At 41.6% G+C, this 18,471-nt stretch overlaps 1 long non-coding RNA gene across 1 annotated transcript; it reads right to left on the reverse strand.

Moving 5' to 3' along the window:
• Positions 1 to 9,418: 9,418 nt before the first annotated feature.
• LOC144462570 (uncharacterized) lies at positions 9,419 to 17,186 on the reverse strand. Its single transcript, XR_013490826.1, has 3 exons — positions 15,563 to 17,186; positions 10,954 to 11,052; positions 9,419 to 9,625 (listed from the first exon to the last, which is right to left on the reverse strand). It is a non-coding gene; the product is annotated as an uncharacterized LOC144462570 (long non-coding RNA).
• Between the last annotated feature and the right edge of the window lie 1,285 nt (positions 17,187 to 18,471).

An 18,471-nucleotide genomic window follows, 5' to 3' on the forward strand; every position in this document is an offset into this window, starting at 1 on the left:
TAAACTCAGGTTTTTTTCTTTGTTTCTGCTTATTTTAATAAATTAATTAATTGTAATTCTAATTTTATTATTGTCTTGTGTGAAGGGAGACTGGCAATTAAGAGTTTCATGGTACAGTGTAAATGGCTGAGTTTTCTGCTGTGCATATGACAATAAACTTATTGTTGAATCTGGGGGAGCAAAACCTCCATCAATAGTTTTAGAGAGAAAATCACACATTAGGCCAGAAGTACTTCACAGAGGAGCAACACCAAAATAAATGCACATCAGTGTCAGAACATTCAAAGCAGAAACTACAAATCGCATCAATGTCTCCTGTTAATTAGGAGGTTCAAATGATATGTTTTCTATCACCATGGGCATCGGCCAGAATGCATTGAGCCAAGGACTCCAGGAATTTAAGATTTAATAATGAGTTTAAATGATTGATTCAATAAAGGGCCCAAAAACACACATGGGTGGTGAATCTGGAAGAAAGCTAAAGTAAGATTAAAACTTAGAAAGTTATGTTATAATAAGTGAAATAAGGTTACATGTCCCTCGTGAAGAAATAAGGATATTGAAGAAATGATCAGACAATATTTGTGCATGGCGCAAACGTCTTTGACTGAGGAGATCAGAGTCAAGGTAAGACACTAGATGGAGCGATGCATCATGTCGTCCCATGATGAGAAGGTTGGGGGTGACTGGATCAACATCTGCAACATCCAAAGATACATAGTCAAGTGGTTTTGAATTAAGATTTCAGTCAGCACTGTTCTGAGAACCTCTTCAGTTACCATTTGTGCACCAATGGTAGTCTTAAGAGCATTCTTTACTGAGCGTATCTCTTGCTCCCAGACGCCACCAAAGTGGAGGGCATGTAGAGGATTGACACGAAAATGGATTTTCCGTGTTGCTAGTACTGACTTGAGAGTGGGAGAAAGGTTGTTGAAGGCTTCCTGTAATTCTTTGTTCCCTCCTTTGAAGTTGGTTCCTTGATCACAGCTGGTGTTCCTCTCCGAGAAGTGAATCAACGAAGGGCCGTGAGGAAGGAGTCTGTATCCATGTTATTGAGGAGGTCAAGATGTACACATTGTGTTGTGATGCATTTGATTATACCCCACCTCTTCTCAGATCGACGGCCAATCTTGACATTGTATGGTCCAAAGCAGTCTATTCCAGTGGAGTAGAAGGAAGTTCAAAGGGCAAAGAGTCGTTCTGTGATGCAGTTTTTCATCATAATCCTGAATGATCAATTTGGTCACATTGTGAGTAGGGTCCAGGACAACTGGATGGACTGACTCAGATTGCAGTTGATGGCGTTGCCGTAGTCTGCCTCCAACTTGAATGAGTCCAGAGATACTGCACAGTTCTGGGGATAAGCAGAGTAAGCGACTATGTGGTGGAAGTGGTTTGTGTCTAATGTCTCTGATTGGTAGGGTGAGTTCATTTCTGATGAGGTCATGGAGGTGTGCACCGATTAGTGCCACACATAGCTCCAATCTTGGCACTGATAGCTGTCGTTTTGAGGAGATGCGTGAACAAGCTAGTATGAAACTCAGCTCTACTTGGCCTCTGTTATCTTCTGATCTCAAGTAAGCAACAGCACCATAGGCATGTTCAGAAGCATCACAGAAGATATGGATGTGTCAAGCGGTGGTGGGAGCATCCATCTCTTTGGAAGTGTAACAGTGAGAGATGGTGATTTGTGGAAGGTAATGGAGTTCTTCTTCCCAAGATTTCCAAGCTGTTAAGGTCATGTGGGAGGAGAGGATCATCCCATTCTCGTTACTTTCTCTAAAGTTGTTGAACCAGAATTTTGGCACAAGTTGTGAAAGGTAGAAGGTAGCCTAATGGATCATTCAGACGAGCAAGGACTCTGTGGATGTGACACATTATTATGGTATGTGCTTCCAAAGTTCTGTATTTGTACTTGAAAAGATCAGTTTTGCAGTTCCACAATAATCCCAATGTGCGCTTTTGGGGGTCAGTACGGTTTTCAGAGAGTCAAAATTCACTGCTTTCAGACTTTGCTTCAGATGGTAGATGGCTGATTAGAGGGATCATTGCTGATCCATTGACACAGGTCAAAACCCCGTGATGAAAGAGTAGCTCTCGGTTTGTCAAGGAGTATTTGAGCTGCCACTGACGAAGGAAAGCTTTGCAAGCAATTGTCGACATAGAAGCACTGGGTTACTGAGGACTGCACATCTCTGTCAGGTTGATTGTCCTTCACATGCTTCTGAAGGGCACAGATGGCACAGCAAGGGCTACAAGTAGCGCCAAAAGGAAGGACCTGCCATTGGTACACCGGAGGAACATCTGTGTTCATATCACGCCAGAGGAATTGAAGAAGGGGCCTGTCTTGAGGCAGGAGACAGATTTGGTGAAACATACCTTTAATGTCACCACCTATTGCTACAGCATGTTGCCTGAAGCGCAGCAGCACACCAAGGAGTGAAGGCCCGAGGATTGGTCTTGGTAGTAGGTACTTAGAGGCAATGTCCTTAGAAAGTAAATGAGCAGTCAAATACTATGCGATCTTTGTTATGTGTCACCATATGATGAGGAATGTACCAAGCTTCTTTAGTGCAGTGAACCTCTTCAGGGTTCTGTTTGGCCACATAACCAGCCTGCTCCAGTTTGGAAATCTGATCACTGCATGAGATGGCTTTGTCTCGATCCTTGGATAATCGAGGTTCAGTGTTCCAGAGCCATGACATCACTGCAGACTGAGGAATGTTCAGGAGAGGAGAGTTTGCTAGCCTAAGAAGGGGCGTGGCATAGCGGTTAACTCCATTGACTTGAACTCTTTGTGTGGCCTGTTCAAGAAGCTCCATGGCTTGTTGGTCTTGCCTTGATCTGATGACTGTTTTCTCATTGCGTACAGGTAGAGCATCAAGTTTACAAAGTTACGACACGATAGGATATACTTTATTGTCCCATAGGGAAATTTGTCTTGGACTCATATGCGCTGCATACAATAAAAACACAGACAAACAGTACAGTAAACATAACAACAAATAGCACATATCCCCTCCCCAGTGCAGTACAGTAGGCTATAAATAACATCAGATAACACATACCCCCACCCCCCAACATATTGCACAGTGGTGTGCACAGATAGACACTAGGTGGTGCTATAGCACCTGCCCTTTGCCCTCTGGACCAAACAGAAAGTTTGAAAGTTAGTTGTTGTTTTTACAGTGTACTGTATGTGGCCCATGTTGACATGATCATCGATCAATTCTCCATTAAAAGCGTGTAATAATAATGCCCCCATTGGTACAGCATGTGAAGCTATCACTATACTTTAGCTGAATATTTAGTATTGTGTAGGTTTACATTAGGCTACATAATTAACACTGGCAGTAATTTATTTGCTAAATGACAAACAGGCAATTCCCAAAAGATAGTTAATGCGTGGCCACGAGATAATTATTGCAGTCATTTCCATGCAGAGACTGCTGATTGTTAACATGGACAAGTCTGAGTTAATTTCATTTTATTTTAATTTAGGGATGAATTACAATGACATACTTCAGTCACTTGCGGTTAGGCATGGAGTAATTCTTAGCAAGAGACACTTAATTCGGCTGCTCAAAATGCATGGGCTTAAACACAAGGAATATGCTGATGTCGGGGAAGTCATAGATTTCATCATTCACCAGCTGGAAGGACCTGGGAGACTACATGGCTACAGGTGGATGTACAACAAGTGCTTAAAGAATGGCATTCGTGCAAAAAAGGAAGATGTTCGTTTGATTCTTGCAGCTCTGGACCTTGACGCCTCAGCCATCCGTCGTTCCAGGAGACTAAACCGTAGGCACTATTTTGCTCAAGGACCTAACTAGAGGGGGGGGGGGGGGGGCTACCAGCCGAATCAATGAATGAGTGCGTGACATCATTGTATTTTTTTCCTGCTGTATAGCGCATCGCACATCGCCACTCACTAGGCTGCTGACTGGCTGCCATAAGCTACACAAATAAAACATTAAGAAGTTCTAACAAATGCAAATTGTATTAGCCTACATTTTTTCCATAAGCAGGCCAACAGTAGAATTCACCACATGACAAAAACAGACAAGAACTACCTTAGTTTGAGCGCTGTCCTTGGTGCTGAAGATGTCCCCGAGCCTGTTACAGGCCGCGGTAAAGCGCTGTCCTTGGTGCTGACTGTTTCCTTCATCACGCTCCCGCTGAATTTCTGACCATTACCGCCCGCAACCGCAACGTGTGTGTTTCACTCCCGCCCGCTCCCGCAAAACTCTGAGAATTTATGCCCGCACAATAATAGAGATGCATTGATTTTGTGTCTTCTCCCGTCCTGCAGGAGAAAACACGTCATTTTATAGGCCATTAATAAAGAGATTCATGGGGTTGTTTGTTTCGTTCCCCTGGTCTGCATGTCTTTTGACGCACTGGTCAGGAATAGCGCTCCTATTTCGTTGTTTTCATTTAGTTTTTAATGAAATAAAGGCTGTTTCATATTCTGTTCTCCTCCTCTGTATTTATTGATTTTTCTACCTTTATATAATCACGCAGTGACTGAGGTTAAGGCAAGCCCGGCGCCAGGATGAAGTTACTGAGGGGGCGGTTAAAAATTACGAGGGGGCAAATCTTTATTATGCAACAAAGGTTCACACAGTGAGTTATAAAGAGCGCGCAGCCGTGCGTAATTGTCGCACGTAATGACAGCTCGTCGCCGGTGAAACACATCAGCAGAAAAACAGAAGTCCTGCAAACCAACAGCAAGCGGCGATCACCATGGCCAAATAACGTCACATATCTGTAATAAAGAAATAAAACCAGGACAGCTGTTGGCAACTAACGCTGTTGCTGCTGCAGCTACTATTAGGCTACTACTGTTATCCAAACTAAATTAAAGGAAGCAAAGATTGTTTAACCTATAATTCCACATTATGTTGCCTTCTTTCCACAGCAAATACATTATTTCCTTTTAACGAATGGCTCAGAGAAATGCCGTCTAGCAAAGTTAAATATTTTCACCACCACTTTAGTTATGAAATAGCCTCACATATTCAAGGTGCACGCACACACAAGCAGGATCTCACACACATAAAACGTGACTGGAATTAATAAACAAGCGGTAAATGCACAGTGGGGGTTGTTTGTTTTCTGTATCGGCGTGACGCGCTGTGTTAATTGAGTGAATCGTCCGAGCCGGACGTGTTAATTTGAGTTTAATTACACTAAAGTTGTTGATTTAAACTAACCATACGAGTCCTTTTTGTTTTTATACAATTTATTGTATAAAAAATGCATTTTGAAAGCAAAAAGAGTTAAGTTTTTGGGGGTTTCATGTTATATCAGGGGTTTCAGCTTGGCACCGTGAACCTGTGCCTCCCGTGACCTGTAAAAGTAGCGTTGTGACATAAGCCTCAGTTTCTGTTGTTGGCCAATTGTTACAAGCTGATGAATTCACTGGTCAAGGCAGGCCAAACGTTAGTACAGATGAGATGACAGACAGATGGATGGTTTGTCTCTAACAAATACTTTATGTAGACATGCTGCAAGAACGGGTTAACGCTTAACACATCTGCAGCCAGAGCGCATTATGCTATAGGCTTTATGTGTGGGGAATACCAGGATATGTTATCCAAATAAGGACATGTACGTCACATATAGCAGATGGATGTGATTTCCTGTCGACGAGATAAACACAACTGTCCTCACAGTCCGTGCCAGCGCAGTGAGGGAGAAATGCACAGACTGCTTCCTGTTGGAAGTGCTGTGGTCGGACTAACGGGCGGTCGGACTACTGGGTATGAAATCTGATGGTCGGAATAATGGCATTAAAATGGTCGGATTAATGGGCGGTCACATTATGGGATTAAAACGATAAAACTCACCGTAGACCTGCATGGTCAGATTAGCGGGTAGTCAGAGTTATGGGTAGTCAGACCTATGGAGGTCGCACTAACGCCTGGTCCCCACAGGCGAGTGGGGTGGCCAGTGGCGTGGTCAGCAAATTTATAGGGGGGGGCCGTGGCCACCCCCTCGTGGCGCCATTGATCTCTCCCTCCGCTCTGTGTTTCAGAACCATGGACAGTTCCATACTTAGCCGACACACGCGAACAGCGCTGTCCATGGTTCTGAAACAGCCTGTAGTAGCAAGTAGTCGCACGAGTAATAGGTTCAGATCAGAGGTTGAAATGAAGTTAGTGGTTCATATAATTATTTTCTGGAAGGCATTAAGGAATACAAGATTAAATTATGTTAAATTACGTTATTGTGAGACTCAGTGTTTATCAGTGGCTCATGAACTGTAAAACATTACCTGGAGTAGCCCATGAAGCTTATATTCATTTCTCAACAAGCATGTCTATTTTTTCTTTTTTGTGTCGTCAATATCTGGTTAGTCTTTAAACCTTTATTTTAACCATAGGTACATATTCTCTTTTTAGGAAGAGCTTGATGAGATCAAGGCAGTCTGGAATCATGTCAGAGTTGGACCTTACTTTTCCCAAGAACATATTGCAAGCTCAAGAGTTTTACTTGACAATTCGGGAGGCTCTTCGCTCCCTCATCTTTAACTGAGCAGCCTAGCAAACTGCATAGCTGACAATTGAAGTGATTAAAAATACCCTCCAGACACGTTATAAGACTTCAAATACTCTTAATAATAATTTGTCTGGCAAGGATTTCCACCCAAAAATTGTGGTCTGATTCTAATGTTTTTGTAATGGTTGGCATAACAATGACACAAAGCAGTATAGGTTGGCTGTGAAAGGATCAACAGTAGACAGCAAGTCTATAGTTCACCTTGTTTAAAAGTCTTGAAATTGCATGAATAAGCATACACTTTCATACTTATAACCTGTTTTACTTTAGTTGATTCAAAGGCTTTGCATTCTGTTGCTCTTTTTGCTTTTCTATTAGTGTAAAGGCAATATGTTTCTTATTAATCAATGGTACAATGCCAGTCTTGGCATATGTTGGCACATGTTTATTCTGTGTACAGCACAGAAAATAGCGAACACATTTGTATTTAATTGTATATCAAGGTTTACAGATAACACGTCATGAAAAAGCTTCTTTCTACAGAAAAGTTAGGGACATAGTCTTTAAGTTTATATTTTAAAGGTAATATTTTTACCTGTGGTTCTGAATCTAAATGTAATTGTCAGCGTCACAGACATTGAATGAGTGTAAAATAAAATATATTTTCTTTTTCCAACTCTTGACTGCCCTCATGTTTGTTTGCTGGGATTTGGGCTGCCTCTAATGATGTGACCAAAACTCTGTTTAAAGTAGACCAGCAAATATAGTGTTAGTGTGCAATGAATGGTATAAACAAAATACTTTTTAGTGGTTTTTATTTCAACAGATATCTGGACAAAGACAGATTTTGTTCTGGACCAGTAAAAGATGAATTAAAGTTGAACATTGTAATACTGGTATGAAAATACATGTCATTCAGTAGGTCAGAACTGACCCAAACTTCCTACATATTGAAATTAGTTTTGAGAATGTGAACTTGGTGTGGTTCCCTCCAAAGTGGCAGATCACAATTCACTTAATGCAGCACAACTTCTGAATACTGGATAACAGGTAAAATCTTAATAACAATTGTGTGTGCACAATTAAATCTACCTTAGTTTGCTTCAAGAATTTACATTATGTCCATAACCCAAATGGAGCTTCTTAGCACAAGATCAAAGTCATTGCGAAGATCTGGGTAACTTTGGTAGCTGATTGGTAACATCAAATAGCACCCACATGTATGTGCCTGAGGTCGACACTGGAATGCAGACGTCTCTATGAACTGAACACTGATGGGGTGTCCAAACAGCATATCTGCCCCTGTGCAGAAGCCAAGGAATGATTTCAAAGTAGTGTTGTCTGATTCCCCTGTGTACCTCTTCAGATGTCTTGCCACAGTGTTCTGAAGTGCAGTCATCTGTTCTGGGAATTTCAGAAGTTCCTTAACACGTTTTGGTGTTGGTACACGTTCCTCCATTATCTCAACAAGCCTCTGTGGATACAAAGTATCTGTCAGAGTTTTCAAGATGGGCTTCCAGCATTCAATAACAAACATTGGAGTCTGAATTAGGGTTTTGTGTCCTAACTGTGACATTAATCCAGCCATTGTGTCTTCAGAGGCAAGGTAGTGGCAGTCATGTGCATCCAGCACATCCATCAGGTCATCTTTGTCAACAGACTCAAATGATTCCAGTGCAAGCTCAAGAATTTTCCTTTCTTCTTTTGAGACATACTGCAGGAAGCTATCTGTCACACTGCTGTAACTTGTACCATAGAGAGCTTCTTCCAAAAATAGAAGAGGGAGAAGCAGTGGAAAATACCTGACAGTTGTCCAACCCATCACAAGAATCCTTGCAACTGCCTGCCATTCCTGGATTTGATATTCACGCCTAAGGTAAGGTGTCTTCACTTGGGTACCTAATGTGCATTTGCTGTAGAATTCTCCCCAGAATTCTGAGAGGCAATCACGTAAAACACCGAAGCCTTCCCCCTCTTCCAGTTTACCATTGGGAAGTTTTCTTTTGATGTGCACATCTTTGTTCATGATATCTGGGTCAATAAAGGCTGCCAAGAGGTCAGCAAGGCAGTTACCCCTTCGCACGACAATGATGACCTTTGGTTTTGATCCCTCCCAAGGCAAAGTGTCATCCAGTTCAGAAGGATCACCGGGTGATGCTCCAATTGTCACTTCACTATCATTGGAATTGTTAAGCAGCATCTCTCCAGCTTGGGTCTCAGGAATAACATCTGTTACATATGCACCTTGTTCTTCTTGTCCTATACTGTTAGACTCTGTTGTCATTTCTGCGGTTCCTTGGACTGGTCTTATTTCTTCAGCATGCAACCCTCTTCCTTGTTCCTCTACTTCATCTCTGATATGGTCATGAAGCATCTGCATATTTAATATTTCTTCATTCAGTAGTATGACATCAGATTCCTGTAGTAAAGATAAGTCAATCGTTATGGCCTCTGGTTCCGATGTCTGAACTTGGCTCAAATCCTGAGCAACATTTCCTGTGACCTCTGAGGTTGTTGCTGGGGGAGTATCAGTCAAGTTGTCCTCATCCTGAGCATGTTTCTTGGTGTATTTGGTGTAGAGGTACAATCTCAGTATTTTTACTTTGTTTTTCTCATACAGGTCCTCCACTGTGCAGTCTTGGCCAACCTTGTTTTGTGAAAAGTCACAAATGTAACAAACATGATCCTCTAGCTTCAGCGACTTGAAGGCCCCATTTGGGAAAAAAAGTGATTCTGCCATTTCTTGGACCTCTCTAACTGTAGTGTATCTGTCAACACTGACATGCCTGGTTCCACCTCCCTTCACAGTTCGTACCTGTTTGAACTTATTTTCTTTTTCGCTGAAGTTCATCCATCCAATTTCTAGCCTCCTTGCCTGTCTTTTTGCATTTTTATTCCCCTTTAATTTCTCTGAAGACACTGCTCTTTTAACAGCCTTGCTATCTGGAACACAGACCTTTGCTCTTATTCTTTCAAGCAGCTGACTTCTCCTGGATGTGTCTGGATCTGAACAATGAGTGTTGCGACAGAAGGCAACAGCTGCCAATCTGTCTCCATAAAGTGGGATGTACTTTGACAGATCCTGTTCAGACATCAGTGGAATTACTGAAGAATCAATCTGCAAAAGAGACATCAAGATTTTTGTTTTCTATTAAAGACAACTTGGGAGCCAAATTATTTAGCAAATTTAACCATCACAGAAAAACGTGAAGGTTGTTCTATGCCTCCTAAAAATGCAATGAAAGACTCAGAAATTATTTTGCACCAGCACCAACAAATTCTACATAAATAATGATTTAAATTAGATTATCCTTGTGTACACAGGCTTAGTTCAGACTGATTTTTTTTTATTTTAGTACAAAACTTAAGCAACACCAGCAAACCTTTCCTCTTGGCTATACCACCATGTGTTAGGGAAATCTTTTAATTCTATGGCAGTCATATATTTTTAAATTAAAGAGCTCGATAAGCTTCACATGACAATCAGTCTTTTTTCTACAGATTCTTGTTGTGGGATATGAAATGTATTTTACCTTCTTTTTTTTTTTAACTATTTCAAGGTTTACAGCAGGAACTAGCTTAAAGGAATAGTTTACTTCTGGGTGAAAGCCCAAGTCTTAGGGAGCCCCGCGATGCCAAGCTGACTTGAAAAGACCTCATTCACACCATGTTTTTAGCCAGAATCTTCACTTTATCCATTGAGCTGAACATGAAAGTAAAGAGCGCAAGCTATCTGACAGCTACAGTGAAGATTTTGGCTAAAAACATGGTATGCATGGGGTCTTTTCAAGTCAACTTGGCATCTCGGGGCTTCCTGAGACTTGAAATTTCGCCCAAAGTGAACTATTTCTTTAAGACACTTGACACATCTAATAATTCATTAAACAGTCAAAATTTTCCTCACTGGACTGAGACACGGTACATTGATATTGCAACAAAGCTTACTGGGGTTCATTAATCCACAGAATCAATGCAAATATTTATAGGTTTATTGAGTCACAGGTTTGTTTAGTAAATGTGAAATGTTTATGACATTGTTAATCAATAACTGCAATTTACAAATACAACTAACCTACATGATTGTTCAAACGACTGGCTATATAGACTGAAACTTGTTACTGTGTTAGAGCTTCTACTTCCTGTGAACATTGTTGATAAGGTATAAGGTGAACAATTACCATTAACAAGAAAAATGTTCAGCAAAACATACAGAAAATCCTAGTAATATTCATATAAACTAGGTATATACTATAAATTAGGCTATTTTGGGTTAAAATAGGATCTCTTCACCTTAAGGCGGACTGTGGGTGTGACCATGTGAAGCTGAATTAAAACACTATATATTTAATTATGTAGACTATGTTTATAAGTCTAAGGTATGACAATTAACCATTGCAGGACATTCTTAATTGTATAGTTTCAACATCTGGGGGAAGAATAGCTCACCTTGTCATTTTGTAGTTTTTTTATGATTTCTTCTTGAATTCCACGGTCCCGCAGAAACTGCAGGAAGGCGTCTTCCTCTCTCTCCATTTCATATGTAGCCTTTAGAAACATCCAAATTTAACAATTTACAGATATGACAGAAAAATGATTCTGTAATAATAAAAAATCTTATGAAATTTAACATAAACATGACAGAATCACAAAGTAGTCTCATGAAAATCTGTTTCACTGGTAGGTGATTGGCCTAGTTCCTGCTGACTCTACAGTGTCACTGTTTGGGTCTGTTAGATCACATTCTTCCTTTACATTGTGTGTCTGTATAAACACCCTGAAAAGGGAGTATTTGAGCGAAAGAAGAGTAGACAAACTTCCTTCAGGTCATGTATGTATTGACTGAATAGACATGGTAACCACATACTGTACAGTCACAATTTATACAATTACCACTGAATACCGACCTGAAACATTAGGCTACGTATTGTACATCAAGACTAAACTGAAATATTAAGATTGAAAATGTTAGCTAAATTACAGCTAAACTGGTAATTTAACATGTCTATTTTGTAGCACTCTCCTTAAGTAAACAACTTTGGATGCCAGCAATAAAGTAAACATGACTTCTAGTGCAGAATAGCCTACAGCATTTCACAAAATACACTGTAACTTGGCTTACTTCTACTGATAACAAATCGCAACTCACCATTTATAACAGCTCACTAATTAATTAATGCAATTATTTCAGTTAACATAAATGTACAATAATCTACACACCACAACACGATCTAGCAGTTTTCCCACGGCAACAAATTACTAACGTTACTATTCCACTGACAACGTATGGTCAGCATTACACATGTTAACGACGCTAGCATCAGCTTTATCTTATCTAAACTTCATTACTTCAGGATACACAAACATACCATATTACAAATAGTTCCCTGATCACATACTGTATGCATCCACCTAACACACTCAATTCAGCACTGCAATGAGGGACTCGTAGGCCTACCTGAAAGGGAGTATTTGAGTGAAAGAAGAAAGAAGACAAACTTCATTCAGATTGTATGAAATGATTGAATGGATCTACTTGATCCCTCTGGTAACTACTAATGCTGCTAACAGAATGACTCCTTGACCATAAAAACATAAGAAAACACAAAATATTGTTGTTGTCTTACTAACTGCAACTGACCTCCATGCTGTATTTACATAACATGTAACTATTCAAATATTAGGATATGAGATATCAATATGAAAAACCAAATGTTACTCTACTTCAGCTGAGCCCCAGGCACATTATTCCATCTGTCACATCTGCACTGTGCACTGTCCCTGTGCAACATGAGCCAATGCAGGTGTCGATCTAAGGATGCTAGTAAGGGACTAATCAAGTTTAGGCCTACATATACAGTGGGTCGCCAAGGCCATAGACGTGTGAACTATACTGTACCTGGCGAATTAATAGCCTAGCTCCAAGAGTAGCCCGCCTCTGAAAGTATTAAGAGATCCTTCCCTCTTTCATTTAGCATTACCAACAGTGACATGTCCGGCTTCACGTAGACGTAAGCTCCTCCAGCCCGTCATAGCATCATTATTGACATTACACTCGCCATGACAATAACAACATAGCTACTCTTGAATACAAAAGCAGACTATAATTACCTTTATTCATGAATGATAAACAGCATCACTCTGCTCCATATAGACATCCCACTACTGAAGGTGAATTATCTGGTGGCAACGCATTAACTATCTTGTGGCCACGCATTAACTGTCTCGTGGGCATGTGTTATTATCTCCTGGCCACGCGTTATTATCTTGTGGCCACGCATTAACTGTCTCGTGGGCATGTGTTATTATCTCCTGGCCACGCGTTATTATTTTGTGGCCACGCATTAACTATATCGTGGGCATGTGTTATTATCTCCTGGCCACGCGTTATTATATTGTGGCCACGCATTAACTATATCGTGGGCATGTGTTATTATCTCCTGGCCACGCGTTATTATCTTGTGGCCACGCATTAACTGTCTCGTGGGCATGTGTTATTATCTCCTGGCCACGCGTTATTATTTTGTGGCCACGCATTAACTATATCGTGGGCATGTGTTATTATCTCCTGGCCACGCGTTATTATCTTGTGGCCACGCATTAACTGTCTCGTGGGCACGCGTTATTATCTCCTGGCCACGCGTTATTATCTTGTCGCCATGCATTAACTATCTTGTGACAACGCATTAACTGTCTCGTGGGCACGCGTCATTATCTCCTGGCCACGCGTTATTATCTTGTGGCCACGCATTAACTATCTCGTGGCCACACATTAGCTGTCGCTTGGGCGCGCGTTATTATCTTGTGGCCATGCATTAAATGTCTCGTGACAACGCATTAACTGTCTCGTGGGCACACGTTATTATCTCCTAGCCACGCGTCATTATCTCCTGGCCACGCGTTATTATCTTGTGGCCACGCATTAACTGTCTCGTGGGCACGCGTTATTATCTTGTGGCCACGCATTAACTGTCTCGTGGGCACGCGTTATTATCTTGTGGCCACGCCTTATTATCTTGTGGACATGCATTAACTGTCTCGTGGGCACGCGTTATTATCTTGTGGCCACGCATTAACTGTCTCGTGGGCACACGTTATTATCTCCTGGCCACGCCTTATTATCTTGTGGACATGCATTAACTGTCTCGTGGGCACGCGTTATTATCTCCTGGCCACGCCTTATTATCTTGTGGACATGCATTAACTGTCTCGTGGGCACCCATTATTATCTCATGGGCACGCGTTATTATCTTGTGGCCACGCATTAACTGTCTCGTGGGCACGCGTTATTATCTTGTGGCCACGCATTAACTGTCTCGTGGGCACGCGTTATTATCTTGTGGCCACGCCTTATTATCTTGTGGACATGCATTAACTGTCTCGTGGGCACGCGTTATTATCTTGTGGCCACGCATTAACTGTCTCGTGGGCACACGTTATTATCTCCTGGCCACGCCTTATTATCTTGTGGACATGCATTAACTGTCTCGTGGGCACGCGTTATTATCTCCTGGCCACGCCTTATTATCTTGTGGACATGCATTAACTGTCTCGTGGGCACGCGTTATTATCTCCTGGCCACGCCTTATTATCTTGTGGACATGCATTAACTGTCTCGTGGGCACCCATTATTATCTCATGGGCACGCGTTATTATCTTGTGGCCACGCATTAACTGTCTCGTGGGCACCCATTATTATCTCATGGGCACGCGTTATTATCTTGTGGCCACGCATTAACTGTCTCGTGGGCACGCGTTATTATCTTGTGGCCACGCATTAACTGTCTCGTGGGCACACGTTATTATCTCCTGGCCACGCCTTATTATCTTGTGGACATGCATTAACTGTCTCGTGGGCACGCGTTATTATCTTGTGGCCACGCATTAACTGTCTCGTGGGCACACGTTATTATCTCCTGGCCACGCGTTATTATCTCCTGGCCACGCCTTATTATCTTGTGGACATGCATTAACTGTCTCGTGGGCACCCATTATTATCTCATGGGCACGCGTTATTATCTTGTGGCCACGCATTAACTGTCTCGTGGGCACGCGTTATTATCTCCTGGCCACGCGTTATTATCTCCTGGCCACGCGTTATTATCTTGTGGCCACGCATTAACTATCTCGTGGCCACACATTAACGGTCTCGTGGGCACGCGTTATTATCTCCTGGCCACGCGTTATTATCTTGTGGCCACGCATTAACTGTCGTGGCCACGCATTAACTGTCTCATGGGCACGCGTTATTATCTCCTGGCCACGCGTTATTATCTTGTGGCCACGCATTAACTGTCTCGTGGCCACGCATTAACTAACTCGTGGCCATGCATTAGCTGTCGCGTGGGCACACGTCATTATTTTATGGCCACGCGTTATTATCTTGTGGCCACGCATTAACTGTCTCGTGGGCACGCGTTATTATCTTGTGGCCACGCATTAACTAACTCGTGGCCACACATTAGCTGTCGCGTGGGCACACGTCATTATCTTATGGCCACGCGTTATTATCTTGTGGCCACGCATTAACTGTCTCGTGGGCACCCATTATTATCTCGTGCCCACGCATTATTATTTTTTTATTCAATGTCACCACAGGGGCTCCGTACTTCCTTGATCCATGTTTTTATAGCTTTAAACAGCTGCAGAGGAAACAAACAAAGCTCCAGTGTGTCTGATTTAAAGTGAATAGAATCACTCTGTTTTCTTTAGTGTTTAATCAGCTGAAAATAAGAATCACTGTGTTTTCGTTCCCTCACAATGAGACGTTCATATCTACACAGGGAGCAGGTCCTGGCCTACAGAGATCACCATGCTGCACTGCCATGTTTCTACAGTAGCCCAGAGCGGACAAACCAAACACTGACTCTAGATAGAGACATTTTATCATGTTGGAGAGCAAGTTACAGCTGGTTGTAATCTGTAATCCTCACTGCTAGACGCCACTGGACGTTAAAATATGAACAAATGATTTTAGGTCCATGAAACAAACACATTAAAGCTGGAAGCCTCTGCTCAGCACACATGGCATTTTATTTCTGACTCTGAGTGTGTTTACCTCAGACTGTGGTCTCCTCTGTCAGGTGGAGCTTCACCAGCAGGAGGCGCTGCTGAGGCAGGAGGAGGTCCAGATGGACAGTTTCCAGCTCGCTGCTCTGCAGAAGAAAATCAGACCTCTGCTGCACCAGAACAGCAGCCATGATCACCAGAGGCCTCAGTACTGTGAAAGCAGTTCATCTTCCCCAGGATACCTCCTCCTCCTCTGCTCTGACTCACCCGTCACATCCAGCGTCTGGATAACTGCTGCTACAGAGCTGTTATGAACTAGTTCAGTCAACTCTGGGTTTTCCTATCAGCCACCAGCACGTTCATGTGAAAGAGGCGGGGCTGTTAATGATGAGTGACATCATCAGTTACCATGGTGATTTATCACAATGAAAAGAGAACCAGCTTCATAGGACTGAGACCCAGAGTTAACCCTGAAGTGACCTCGCTGACTCCAAATCCTGCTTCGTGGTCCAGACCTCAGGTTAACAGGTGAAGTCTGTTTATTTCTCTGAAGACTCATTTTCTCCTCTGTACCTAACTGTTTCTGTTAAAATGATTATTTCAGTGCTTATTGATACATTTCTGATTGGTTGGTTCATATACTGTACTAGGCCATAGCCATTGGTAGCTTTGTCACCTTCTACCTATGCCAGTCCTCAATGCCTATGTGCAGTTTCACATAGATTGACCACGTCAGTGAGTAGAAAAACGTGGGACAGACAGAATGACTGGCTGACAGAATGACACACTGACAGTTTCTGTGATTATGTACAGCATACCATACCATGACTTAGTCATACCAAACATTAGAAAACAACACCAACATTGGTCCACAGGGGGAGCCACAGCGATCGGTCGCATTTTAGCCATTTTGAAGCATTTTTCTGTTGTTATAGCGCCACCCAGTTGCCAATTAGAGTTAAATTTCTCCAGTCACCTTGAGGCGTCCTGTTCTACATATCTACCAAGTTTAGTAAAAATCCATATGGAGGTTAGGCCTAGATCAGAAATTAGCTCTCTAGCGCCCCCATTTTGTTTGATGGGCTCAATAATGGAGGGGTCCCCTCAGATTATGTGTGGTCATATGCCTACAAAGTTGCGTGGTGATGGGTGAAACCCTTGAGATGTTATACACCTTTATGTGATGAGCCACGCCCTCCGCAATATTCATTGCCTTATAGAAGCTCAGTTTTAGTAAGTTTTCCAACTTTTGCCAAGAGGGAACTTTAGATATTGGTCCCTAGATTATGTTCACCCAGTTTCATGCAGGTCGCTCAAACTTCCTAGGAAGAGATCCATTTGAAGTGTTTTTCAAAAAATTCAAAATGGCGGAAAATCTATATAAGCGCAAGTTATGGGTTCTTGAGGCAAATGTATTCCTCATGAGGAGAGGCATCTCTGTGCAAAGTTTCATGTCTCTACGACATACGGGGCATGAGATATGCCCATTCAAAGTTTGACATTTCAATGGGTTGCTATAGCGCCCCCCTTTGGCCAATTGATGTAATATTGCTTCATTGGCATCCTCCCATGACCCTCTACCACTGTGCCAAATTTCACATGGATTGACCAAGTCAGTGAGGAGAAAAACATGGAACAGACACACAGACACACGCACACACACACACACACACACACACACACACAGAGTTTTCATCATTATAGAGTAAGATAAAAGTTGAGTTTACAGCCATCAGTGTCTGAGATATTAATCTCACTCAGATTAAACAAATTAACCCTTTTGAACAGAACAAGACTGAAATATTCAGAACAGATGAACCAAAACCATCAAACAGTCCACAAACAAGAAAATTGCTGGTTCAGCTCGTAACCACTAAATGTTTTGTTTCTGAAGAGATTTTTTCAGTTTGAATGAAGCGTCACATTTTGCAGCTCATCGTCACAGTGACTCCACAGACCAACACTCAAGTGTTGCATTTTGCATTTATTCTTTTTTTGGTGTTTTTGAGTATACAGGTTTGTTTTCTCTCGGCTGGAACAACCCTCTGATACCACTGGGCAACTGGTAATTGTTGCTCTAAAAATGATTTGTATAGTTTTATAATCGATTAAATATTGAAATGTATCATTCAATCTGTGCAACACATTAAAAGCTTTAAACCTGCAGTTTTATGTATTTATACAATCAATGAAATGCAGGAACTCTGGAAACAAAGTCATGCAATGTGAGAGAGTACTAAACACAATGATAGAATAAAAAAATAACGTTAATATAAATCTGTTCACTGGACGAGATGATTGTACTCCTCATTCCCAAAAACTAAATCCAATACTGTTCTTTTTACTGCATTACATTTACATCTATCAAACAGATTTTACTTACACAGCCCAATAACATGTACACACAGAAGCATCGATAACTATAATCCAGTGATATTATAATTACATGTGACATTCTAAGTGACACTAATTACTTTTGCCAGTGTTTATCCAGTGCACCTAATCTGACAGTCTACTTTTATTTTTTAAACTCAGTTTCCTACTGAACTTAATCATTTTTACAGTACCTTTGGTTTGACTCATGTTTATTGAATCTCATCATTTCCTGATTTGTAAATCACAATCAGTGAAATCAAATAATGTTTTCATGGTTCCACAACTGCTTCCGGTGACAACTTTAATTTACAGAAACTGATGATTGTGGAAAAATGTAAAAGAGAGTTTCATTTTTAAACTAACTGTTCATTAATGCAGTGACAGCTCAGTTTGACCAGCAGAGGGACACACTGCGCAGGAAGTTAGTATATTTGCCTACAAAATAATAGTGTAGATAAATATACATTGTGGTAGAAATCTTACCGAAGTCGACAGAGGACAGTAATGAATTACATCAATGTCTAAAATGTTTCTGCATATAGTGGCAGCACCATGAGCTCATTATTGTTGTCCACAACCGTC

This window comes from Epinephelus lanceolatus, chromosome 3 (genome assembly GCF_041903045.1).
Source record: "Epinephelus lanceolatus isolate andai-2023 chromosome 3, ASM4190304v1, whole genome shotgun sequence".
In the NCBI taxonomy this organism is placed as follows: domain Eukaryota; kingdom Metazoa; phylum Chordata; class Actinopteri; order Perciformes; family Serranidae; genus Epinephelus; species Epinephelus lanceolatus.